The following is a 12,641-nucleotide window of genomic DNA, read 5'->3' on the forward strand; positions in this document are numbered from 1 at the left end:
TCCTCCAGGTGCTCCGGTATCCTCCCACAGTCCAAAAACACACAAAAGTGTCCGTAGGTGTGAGTGTGTGAGTGAATGTGTGAGTGTGTGTGTTGCCCTGTGAAGGATTGGCGCCCCCTCCAGGGTGTATTCCTGCCTTGCGCCCAATGATTCCAGGTAGGCTCTGGACCCACCGCGACCCTGAACTGGATAAGAGTTACAGACAATGAATGGATGAATGAATGAATAGTTTTAAATGGCACCAAAAAAGAACTGCCACTATTATTACTATAGTAGTTTTAATATTACTACAGTAGTTTTAAACTTCTATATAGAACCATTAGTGCGCTAGAGTGTATTTAATACATGAGGAAACAGACTCCAAAAATTATTAGTCATTACTGTCTTTATTGGAATTGGTCCTGTGAACCCTCCTTGGATTTATGTCTTGAGAAACCTTGAAAGTTGAATTTGAGGAAAATATAAAAACAAGCACAATGTATATCAAATGTAAACTATTACTTACTTAATTAGCTGTAAAATTATATTTAAATAGTTATGAAGTATAAACTAAAATATTACACATGATATCATCTGTTTTAAAAGCTTTGAGTTTTAGGGTCAAAATACATATATATCGACAAAACCATTTATCAGATGTTATTCATAAGATTAGATTACACACATACAGAATAACTACATATTATTTTATACAGTCAAATAAACATATAATATCTTTTATATGCAGTAAATAATGTTCTTATTGTGTGAGAAGGTGGAGTAGGTAGTTAGACTCAAGCCAAATTAAACATCCTGACAGGCCAGTGTTGTGCAGCTCTGTTCTGGGCTAATACAAAAAAAATAAATGATATATGTAGATATATGTGTAGATATATATGGGAAAAAGTTACTTAGCTGGGGATTTATTTTGCCCTTCCACAGTACATATTACCACTTCCAAAACAATAATATTTTATAATTTTTCAGTATTTCTGAGGGACGTGGTGCACAATGACATTGAATAAAATAAAAATAATTAAATCTGGTTACATTACCATTCTTTGAAATGTGAGCAGTGAAGTGACTTGTTCAGAGATAATGAGGTTTTGTTCCCACAGCAGCAATACACAGCCTAGGTTATTAGCCAGTGTTTAAATCTGTAAAAATATGTGATAAAAATGGAAACCATGAAAATCACAAACTGACATTCAGGACTCATTAAAAGCACTGAAATATTTAAGAGCAGATTCCTCGTATTCAGGGGCCACAGCTCTTGACAGAGGTAACTATGGAAACATAATCTATAGCCTAAAGATAGGGCTGAATTAATCTCCAAGTGCCATATTCCCCCCTCCCCTTCAACTCTCCAGGCAGTAGGTGAACTTGCTAAATGCAGAGCCCGATGCTAGCAACAGGAGCAGTTCTGCTTTCAGATTTGCTCCATTATTATGGAAGACATGTGGTTGAGATAGAGAACGTAGATTAGGGGGACCACCTGCAGCCGTGTAAGGGGTTTAGAGCATGATGTAAGGCTGCATTATAGTGTGGCCTAATCTGCCCTGAAAACATGCTGTATTCATCAAGGGCATGTTGTTTCACACCTATACTGTGTGTACTATACACACTGTATACAGCCTGCAACTTGACTACAAATGCGGGCCCAATTTCTGTTTGGTATTGTCCTAACTCGTGGTCTGAAAGCCTTGTCTACTTCAGCCTTGCTAAACGAACACAACTTTAAACACACAGTTTGAACGGATGTTCAAATAACTACTGAGTCGCAGGCCTTAGTTATAGATATGTACTATAAAATATATGGCACCTTAGGAGCACAGCCAAATGTGACACATAGGGGCACAGTTTCTGCAAAGCCCTCACCACAATGGGATTAAAGTCTGCAGCCCCGGCTAATCCCAGTTGTCTTCAATGCACCATGCTGACCCACCCGGCAAAGCTGGCAGATAGAGCGAAGCTGGAGGGGAGGTAACAGACCTTATGATTGGTTACAGGGTCACAGCTTTTTGTTTGCCTCAGAGCAGTTTGAGGTGGATGTCACAAGGGGCGCAGTCCTCACGGCATGTCCATCTGCAGCCCCACCATAGTCAGTAATCAGTCAACAAGTGTCACTGACCTCCTGGTTAAGCTTTACACCACTAATATCCTCATACACCAGTGTTTTTAGGTCTAGCTTATGAGCAGTTACCACAGACAGTATAACTATACACAGAAGTCATTGCATAGTTATTGTCATGTCCATGTTAGGAACTCTGGGTCCAACATTGTTTTTCGCATCCTGTACTAAACAGAAATGCTTTCTGTCTGGTTGCTATACACGTAGATTGGCTGCAGATATGCTAACAAGTACAGCAGTTCATGTAGTTGGTATTTGAACAGAATTACAGACCATGTTTCATTCAAATAATACTAAACCCAGGGCTAGATTAGTTATTATTCTAACTGGCTCATGACTGCTGTACAAATCTAAGTTTAACCAAGTGTTTCATGCTCTGAACATATATAATCAAAGTCCTTATAGGGAATTCTGTTCACTCAATGGCTATTTTCCAACACCCTCTGGCAGTTATTTCCAGTTACACAACATCAGGCTCCTGTCTGAATAAAGAGATACTCGAAATACGTAAAACTGAAGGTAACATTACAGCTTCAAAAACATGTTTTAAATCATTTGTCAAATATGACCAAAAAAAACAACAACAACAACTTTTCTTTGGCCTGTTCTCACTCTCCAAATCAAGGAGGGGCTTCCTAGTAGTACCAAAAAATCATATCAACCATCACCAAGCTGATTGGCTCCTTTTGTTGACGGGCGTGGCGTTATCTGTAAACAGACAACGTATTAACTGTTAGGAGAAGTCCCTTTAATATTTCAACCAGTCTCTTCACTTTAAACGTTTCTGGTTCAGTACAGTACGGTTACTTAGATTTTAGCAAGTCTGTAACATTGTGTGTTTTGGCTACTTAATCATGTTGTAATTCTTCCCATAGGAGAAAATGACATAGACCTGGAGTTCCTGATTGCAGTGTATATGGATGTTAGAGCCAGGTGATGTAGCTCTTTGACTTTAGCCTGCTGTGACTGGCTTCTAAGGTTTTCTGTACATTTCTGTGCAAACACACATTGAACTTATTAACCCTTTGCAAACTGTTGATCAGAGTGAGATTAGGTTGGAGTATTTCTTAAAAGAACCCCCTGTGCACCATTTGATTACAAGTTCAGGCACTTCTCTTTCTCTCAGGAGACCGTGTTGGTATGAATCGTTCATCACAGAAATGAGAGGTTTGTTTGCTTGGGACAAGACAATGTCTTTAGAGGTCAGTTCAAACAGGATATGACCTATGCTCCTTTCTTTCCAGCCATCGACTCTTCGCTGCTTCTTTTAGCGTGTTTGATACGAGAGAACCCATCTAATAAACCAAAAGCTTAGCTCTGTAAATCCCTCCCTAATTCTTAGGCATAACACACAGAGGGCTTGTTTGAGAAAAAATGTTTAAATGAAAATATGTCAAACAGACTTAATTAATGAAGAGCTTTTAATTCTTATAGAATTAGTCAGCGTAAACTTTCCAAATCCAACTTATAAAGCTTTAAACAATAGATGTGGACTCTCTGGAGCAGCTACACATAAGTATAATGTCATCATTCCAAGTAACAACCACCACCTCCCTCCCAGCGTTCATTTCTGGAGTAGTTGTACTGTGTTCTCTGGAGTGACCGGAACAATCTTCTATCATCAGTTCCTGTTCTGGCTAAAGCTCTTGCAGCAGAATTAAATCAAACCTTTATGCTCCAACTACTAGTGTACAACTTACACCAGTGAATAGACGATGTTGTTGGAGCAGAAGAACAAACTCCTATTAATGCTGTTGAAGTAAGATAAAACCATGGATGAAACTGACTGTGTATGCTTGTGTAATTTGTTTTATTTATTGGGACCACATGTACTTTTATGAAACCCATGCCAAACAGCAGAAGAAAATCATGTGTATACACCTATACCCAGCTTTTATACACACAGCACTCCAGAAACATCAGTCAAAATGAAAAGACTTTTTGGAGTTGAGAGGTTTTGAAGGAGGTTGAGAATTTTTTTTTAGAATAAAAGTAAATATAGATGTGTCTGATTGACTTGTATACTGTAGAATGTAGAAAAATCCAGGGACCAGACAGGCCCTAGAGGCTGTTATGCATTTAGATAAACACAGGTCACATTAGCTTTAGCATTCTCCTTCGTTCCTGGAAGAAGCACCTGGAGATAAATAACAGAGTCAGGCACAAGGCTGTGAGGACACCATGCTCTCTGACTAGGCTTGTGTTTTCCGTAAACCGATGTAGCTCATCAACTAATGAACAACATGAGTCAGGTCTGTTTGAGCAGGACAAACACAAAAACTCAAGTGGGCTACCCAGTCTGGGACTAGACCCACCCTGAGTCAGTCTGTGTAATGTGTACTGTTCAAGCTGGTCTGTAGATTCTCTCAGATACCTCTAATAATAGCTTTACAGAGTAAATGGTTATGTCTTGGGTGATCAAGACTACATTTCATTTTTTTTGCTTTAATACAAGTAGCAATAATGTAATTATTAATATTATAAATGTATAATAGGTAATATTACTTACCTATTATAATATTAATAATGTAATTATTATTATTATTATTAATATTATTAATAATAATCGAATCCAAGTTCTAAACCTAACCCTTAATCTAAATAGCTATGTTAAGCCCATGTTGCTGCAATATATATATTAAATAAACAAAAGTATTATAAATAGTAAGGAATATTGTTCCTTAACAGTTTTCACTGATGAAACTAATGTCTCTACTGTAGCTGAAATTTTTGGGAAAGGGGTCACAGATTGTGAAGACTGCAGTAGTTTGTTTGTATCCTGTTGTAATTACAAGAATTCATCACACAAATATATTTATAGTTTTATAAATCTACTGAAGATGAGTGTGGCTTAAACTTGCCTTTTGAATGCTGAACATGTACTCATGTTCTATAGGTTCTTTAAAACTTACTGTACAGCAAGTGCACTGTCACTTTAAAACCAGAGTTATTATACCTCCATTGTTATACTTTGGTTCACATGTAAACACTTATTTCACCTTATTTATACAGGAAAACCACTTTCAGCCACTAGTTAAGCAAAACTGTACCATAACATTGGACTCACTGCACACTTCTTACAATCAGACGTTTCTTCTGCTTGTAACTGTAATCTACATTGCAATATGTACCTCAATGTCTGTTAATGTACAGACTATAAACAGTACAGTATTGCTGACTATTCTGCTGCCCATGTAAATCTTTATTTTAAATATATGGCCTGCTGCTTGGGAAGGCTTTCAGCGTAAATTAATTATTCTCATGTATAATGACAATAAAGACTCTCTTAAATGAGTGCAGTGGATGACAGACTGATCAAAGTGGCATTGCGCATAATTTGAGATGTTAATGGCTGACCTGCAGATTGGATGCTTATTGTGTGATGTGGCCTTACAGCAAATGACATTTCACCCTGGCAGACCAATTTACACTGTCACAATATAATATTGAGAGATTTGCAACAGTTGTGGCACACTCTCAACATCTCGATCAGTCGGTGTAAAGTGGTGTGGATAGCTTAAGTCAGTCTTTTTTTCTTGTTCTGATAAAATAAAGTTTTCGTCTTGACTCTTACAAACAGCGTCCTGCAAGATCTTTGCCAAATGAATCTGTGACTAAAGCCATTGTCAGATGTGAGAGTATGCCTCTTTAGTCTTTTCAGAATCCTATTTCAAAGTCTACTAGTGTCTGGTTAGTATTACTGACGTTCAGAAGACTCACTCCTGAGGTGTTGAAGGAAATGGAATTCCTCAGTACTCAGTTCTTTAGAGATACCAACCACTACTTCAATACTACAGAGTTTTGTAGCTCTCATAAAGTCATTGTGGATGATTCCCTCCGATGATCACTGTGCTGCTAGAAGTGACATGGGAGGGGCAGAGTTTACAGACGCTACTCTTCAGAAATATCTTAGCATGACCCTCCTTCACCTTATTTTAGGATTTATGACTCACCGATCGAGTTGACACTGTCCCTCATTAGACACATCCTCTTCCTTATTGCTCATTTTGCCACAATCACAATGCTGTGTTGACGTGCTCATTTGTGACTAAGCGCCATATGCTAACTTTTGTCTTAAGAATCAAATTTTCCCCTCAGAAAAGAAAATCTAGTTATCACAGTTAAGAAGAGATTAGAGAGAGGTTTTCTTTCAGAGAAGGCTAATTGCCTGACCAATGAGCACCAAATTGAATCACTTAGGAAGCTGGGGTCAGAGGAAACGACCTCAGGGCACTGACCCATAATTACTCAGTGACATGGACGTAGCTGTTCAGCCAGGGTGATGGGCAATGTGTGTGGCCCTAACACTGACCCCGGCTTATCTCCATGCATGGCGTTTCAAACACATTATTATATTAAGGGTACCACATGCTCATATACTCTTGTAGCATCGACGGATTAAAATAAATCAGATATAATTTGTACCTTGTGATGACTTGACTCTCTCTCCAGGGTATGTTCCAGCCTTGTGCCCGGTGGTAGGGTCCGGATCCACTAGGAAAGACCCTGAACAGTTACAGAAGATGAATGAATGAGTGAGAATATATTTTAATATATTCATGCAGTCATAAAAACAAATGTGCCAAAAGGATTCTTGGAAGTGATGAATTATAATGCTCTAAATAATTGTTCAATACATTTTTAACGCATATAGATTTATAGATTTATATCGTCACTAAATGTGAAAATGCAACCAACTTCAAAGACTGAACTTTGGAGGTGTGGAAAACTACTCGTGCAGATGGAATGATTAATAAATTATACTAAGTGGCCTTTGTGAAGTGCACTTGTAAAACGATGTGTGTTCTCTGACCCGTGTAGTACTGTAGACGAAGCAACTCAAGCGTAATACACATAAGGGTTAAAAACAGTAAAGATCCATTGATTGTTCTCAAACCACAACATCAAACACGAATCCCAATGGGAATTGCTACGAATCCTAAGCGTCATTACGAGGCCCAAGTGACCTTTAGCAGCTCTCTCAGGTTCAGAGTTGATGCAGGTCACAAATTTCGGTGCCATCAAATCATTTGCGTGACCACAGCTGGACACAGCCGTCTCACACTGGTATATAGGAAGCGGTTGTGTAAACAGAAGAGGTGGATAGGAAGAGACAGGAGAAAACACTCAAGAGCTGCACGGAAAAAATGGCCGGAGGACTCATCTCCACTGTGGATGCTTTTCTTCTTGCACTGATTAAGTTTGAGTCTGTCATTACATGGGAAGCTAACAAGATTCCTAATCAGTGGTCACCTCTCTGTTTCCTGCTTGGCTGAGTGGGGGTAGGGGGGTATTGTGGTGGTGGTGGTGGGGTGGATACAGGGGGCAGGAGCGGAAGATGATGGCCCGAGCAACAGAGGAATAATATTGCTGTTTATCTGCTGTAGGGATGGGTCAGAGGTATTTTTGGAAGCCTGTTGTTTTTTCCTTTGCAAATTCCAGGTTCCGTTTTTTTCCCCCCTTCTCCCCCCTCTTCACCCCTTGTTCCCAGCCTGTGAATGCACGGCCGCTTCCTCTCCCTTCTTCCTATTCTCAGCCTCTGATTGCTAGGAAGTTTTTGTGTGTGTGTGTCCGTGTGCGCATGTGTGTGTGTGTTTGTAGGGGACGCAGGGTGTGGAGGATGTGGCCATTATAAAATGTGGGGAGAGTGTGTCAACAGTTCCACGAGTGCTGCTTTCTCAGACACAGCTGCCGATGGGATGTGTGCTGGACATTAGGTGGGGGGCACTAGGCTGGGGGGCAGTGGAAAGACTTTAGCACAGATCACGCAGATGGGTTTTTGCTTCCTTCAGACGGACACCTTCTTCCGCATAGGCATAGATTTGTGTAAAATTGGAAAGACAAATGACAAATAGTGGGGCGTCTCCAACTCGTCATATGATTACAGGCTAACGCTAATTGGTTTCCTTATACAGTACTGTGCAAAATAAGAGGAAACCCTTTGTTGTCTTTTATTTCCACTCAAGACAGGCACAAGAAAATGCAGGACATTTTTAACAGAAGATTATCTCAAAAGACTCAAGCCATAAATATAATAAATACATGTAATATTATTTAATTTTCCACAGTTTACCTCTGTGTATCTTCTCCACCTTCTCACACACTGACCTACAGATGTGGTCTCCAATGTTAGCTGTTCCCTTAGGAGTAACTGACATTCCTCTCCAAGGAGACACGAGCATTCATATAAACAACTACCCAAACATACCTCAGCTGCCATGCACATTTCTTGTATCAGCCAGCATTAGGCCTGTCAGCTTCAGCACATATTTGTTATATATTATAATGTGTTGTACTTAAACATATGAAATGACAAAATTCATATTCAAGATTTAAAACCATTCATGCATGTATATCTTTTTTTTAAAGCGGTACAAATATTTTCTCCTCTTTTCTTTAGGCAAGTGATTCTACCTCCTCCTTGTACCTCATTCACCTCCCTCCTCCTTCACCTCCCTCAGCCAGATTAGATGAACACAACAAAAAAATGTGCATGGCAGCTGAGGTATGTTTGGACAGTTGCTTATGTGAATGCTCATGTGTCCTTTTACTAAGGCTAGCTGTATTCCAAAGTGGTTGCAAAATATATTATAAAACAAGGAAGTTCCTAGAGTTCAAAATATTAAATGGTTGAACTAGCGTTCAAACAATGACTAAAAAATATAGTGAAAATTAGACTTATTAGACTTCTAACAGCTGTTCAAGTCCCGTCAGACCCCCAACTGACACTGAAATAAACAGAGCATACAGCTTTCATCTTTGAAACACAGGAGAAAACCAAGTGCGGCTCTCGCTTCAGATCTGAAAAGATCCACATGTGCTTCTGTTCATCCTTCCACTGTGAGAAGACAACTCAACACTACACCACAGAAATGGACTTCCAAGGCATTTTGAGGATGCAGGGAACTTTAATTGATTAATTTAAGCCAATAATCCTGATATAATCCCAAATTATACATTTATTCATTGAGCTTCTGTAACCATTTCATCCTGATCAGAGTTGTGTTGGGTCTAGAGGCTACCCAGAGTCATTGGAAGCAGACAGTAACGTACATATAACCTGGACAGAGTGGCAGTCCATTGCAGAGCATCATTTACTTACTTATTCAGTCAAACACTCACCCCTGTAAACAACTGTGAACAACCAATCCACCAGCAGATTCACCAGTGTTAAATCAACACTAATAGTGTTAACACTGTGAGTGTAAACATTTAACACTCATAAACACTCACAGTGTAAATTTAACACTAATAGTGTAGATTTAACAATGGTGAATCTGCTGTGCACCTCCCAGCATGTGTTTTTGGATTTTGGGAGGAAACCAGAGGAAACCCAGAGGAACCGGAGGAAACCCACATGGAAACACGTTATCTCCTCAGAGACAGCGACCTGCAGCAAGGATCAAAATAGTGTGTTTGATGCAAAGTGCTGATTAGCACTCCTTGTAGTGTGTTTAATAAACATGAGTGAGTATGTGTTGGAGTTTGTGAGTGAGTTACAAGCCACTTCCATTAAAAATAACTGAATGCACAAGAAGGTTAGTGGAGTTGGGGTCAGAGGGGGTGCCATTCTCTCTCAAAGCTATTGGTACCTCCAGGCTGAAATGTTTTTGGACATGATTTAATTTGGTGAGTATTGACCGAACACAATCTCTGGATTTGTAGGCTGTTGCTGCAGAAACTGCTGACCTGATTGGGCACATTTATCAGGACTACAGATCATAAAGCAGCGCTTTTAAATTGACAGTCTCCAGTTTGTGATAGATACATCATTCAAACATGACCACCCACACTTCTACAGGAACTCTGAGCTGAAAAATGAGAGCTGTATTTTTTCTTTCTCCAATAAAACCACCGCTTTAGGTTCCACAAAAAGTGCTGAAGGTACAGACTTTGATTACTGATGTTATTACTCACTCTGGAATGGTTATATACTTTGGAGCAGACGTTTCCGGCTCTTAATGAAATACTTTGACAGAATGTCAAGGTGCTTGCCCTTGATGTTAGAGTGTGTTTGACAGAAGGCCAAACTGACAACCCAAGAGTTTATACTGATGTGAATTCTGCCACTTATCAGTGGATACTATGGTCTCCTATAATCACTGTGACTGGGGTCACTGCCTAATACTAACAGTGCTGGAACAGAGACATCAGTCTGTGTGTATAACAAATATGTCCATCACACACAGCCATACGCCAAAGGTTGTGATGTTTAGAAACATTGTCGTTGCCAGAAGCATGTTGTTGACATAAAAACAGAGCAGCCCTGCCTCACCAACAGTCCAAACCACAATGGCATCCCATGTGTTTACAGAGAAACCATTCTGCTCAGCCATTCCTGCCTGGCCTAGCACAACTGTTTTTGTTCCTTCTGCATGCATGCGAAAAGGAGGGTCAATTGAAATGTAGCAGGGAAAACAGTTGCTTGGAATGTAGTCTGGAAATAAAATATTTGGTTGTGATAAGTAAGAGCGGCTACATATTCGTCTCACAACAGAATGTCTTTAATCTTGATGAATGTAGTCCTATAGGGTTTTATAGGAATACGCCAGAGGATATACAGCCTGCTCCATAATTATAGACACTCTCTGCTGTGTCAGTAGTAACTTTTCTCTTTTTGATTTCTTCCATTTAAGTCAAAATATATTTCAATTAAAATTCAAATTTCTCAAAACATTCTAAAAAAGAATTCTAAAAAGGTAATTTCCTCATTCTGAGCATCTGAGACTCTCAGCCACCAGGACTTTCATACAAACAGCTTGAACCCATCTTTACTGTTGGTGCCAATAAATATGCAGCTGAGAGGACATGTGGAGACATTCACTCTTAAGTGCTGAAATGTTTTGATGCATGACCACTTAAGGACCTGAAAACAGCAAACAACTAAACATAAGCAGACAACAAATCAGTTTCTTCCTGGGGTCAAAATCTATGTTTGTGGTGGGCCAAGTGCCATCAAGGCAAACCATTTTAAAATAAATAAGGTAGGTAGATTTCAGATTGAGTTGAAATGTATTGCACAAAATTTATGCTAAACATTATTATCATACTAAACTACACTATCCATGGGTTGCTGGTGACCTCACTGAATATAGTAGCCTCCATATAGTACTTACCATTTGTTATTCATAAACAAATGAGTTTGTTCACATGGGCATGGAAACATCACTCACTGATCATCTCACGTTTTCACACAAAGAGAACTACTTTATTAAACTTCTTTACTGAAGATGAACTATAATCTGTTTATCAATAACTCACTTAGATTCTGACAGAATTGCAAAGAAACACATTAGAGCCTGAGGGGCTAAAAGTTTTCAATTAGATCCTATGACAAAAGTGCTAATATGGCTAATAGAGAATAATGTTCCTTTGATACCTTATTATGAAACACAATGGGATCCTTTACCCCCTGATGCATAGCGGCAGTGGGCTTCTGAGTGTTGTGAGACCCTCTCCAGTTCTGGGAGAGGAAGTGTGTATGAGACAAATATATCCATCTTTCCCATCTAATTACACTAGTGCTGCCCTCTGAAACCAGACAAACGTTCTCCAATATGGTGCCCATGCCATAAAAATCACCTGACTGCAACCCATGGATATGACACCTGCTCATCCAGTATTGTATCTGAAATCCCTTTGCAGCAGTTACAGTGAGTTTTCTTGTAGAAAAGCTTTATACTACGGGTTGGAGGGTAAGTGTTTGAAGGCATTCACAGCCACACGAGCTTTCACTGATTTTAGATGATTATTCCTGGATCACAAATGCTACTCCTAACTCACATGACAGACTTCATACCACTCTAGGCAATGCTTGACATTGGGCATAAGGACTTAAACTCATGTGCTTTTGTCTGCTCATGTTTTTTCATGATTGTTTATAAAGGTTTTACTAGATATACAATTAGTGCACCATAAAGTAGCATGTCTAAAACCCCAGTACATTAATGTAATTGTGTGCTCAGTTGTTGAGGGAGTGGAGTTAGGGTAACAAAACCTAACATCCTCAGGGCCTACTGCGTTCAGCCCCCGATTAATCTCTGCTCATGTTTTCAGGGAGGCTGGTACATATCAATGTGTTGGGGAGGAGAGATACAGTGTGCAACACACGCCGATTTTACAGAAAGCGCTTCATCTTCAGACAAGGCTAATGCATCCCACAACGATATGTTATCTCCTGGTCAGCTGCTTCTCTGGAATTTCCGTTTATGCTCTCTGATAGGGGCACATTGATGAATGTTTGCAGTGTAAATGTTTATGAGGGGTACATTTCAGAATGAGGTACAAACAACCAGTGTGTGTGCTGGTGTTTACATCTGAGAGCAGGGCAAGCTTAGAAAGAAGTTTCCTAAGTCATTTGTGTTGCGCTTTATTTACCGGTACATAAATTCCCATCTTCTCCAAGACGTTAAGACAGGGCAGCAGATGTTTTTTTAAGTGGGCTTTTTGTACGCCTTTCAAATTCACAATGAACTGCCCTCCCATGACTGTTTATTTTATCTCCTAAGGCTCGGACATCTGTGTCAATTTC

Source organism: Hoplias malabaricus, chromosome 7, assembly GCF_029633855.1.
Source record: "Hoplias malabaricus isolate fHopMal1 chromosome 7, fHopMal1.hap1, whole genome shotgun sequence".
Lineage (NCBI taxonomy): Eukaryota > Metazoa > Chordata > Actinopteri > Characiformes > Erythrinidae > Hoplias > Hoplias malabaricus.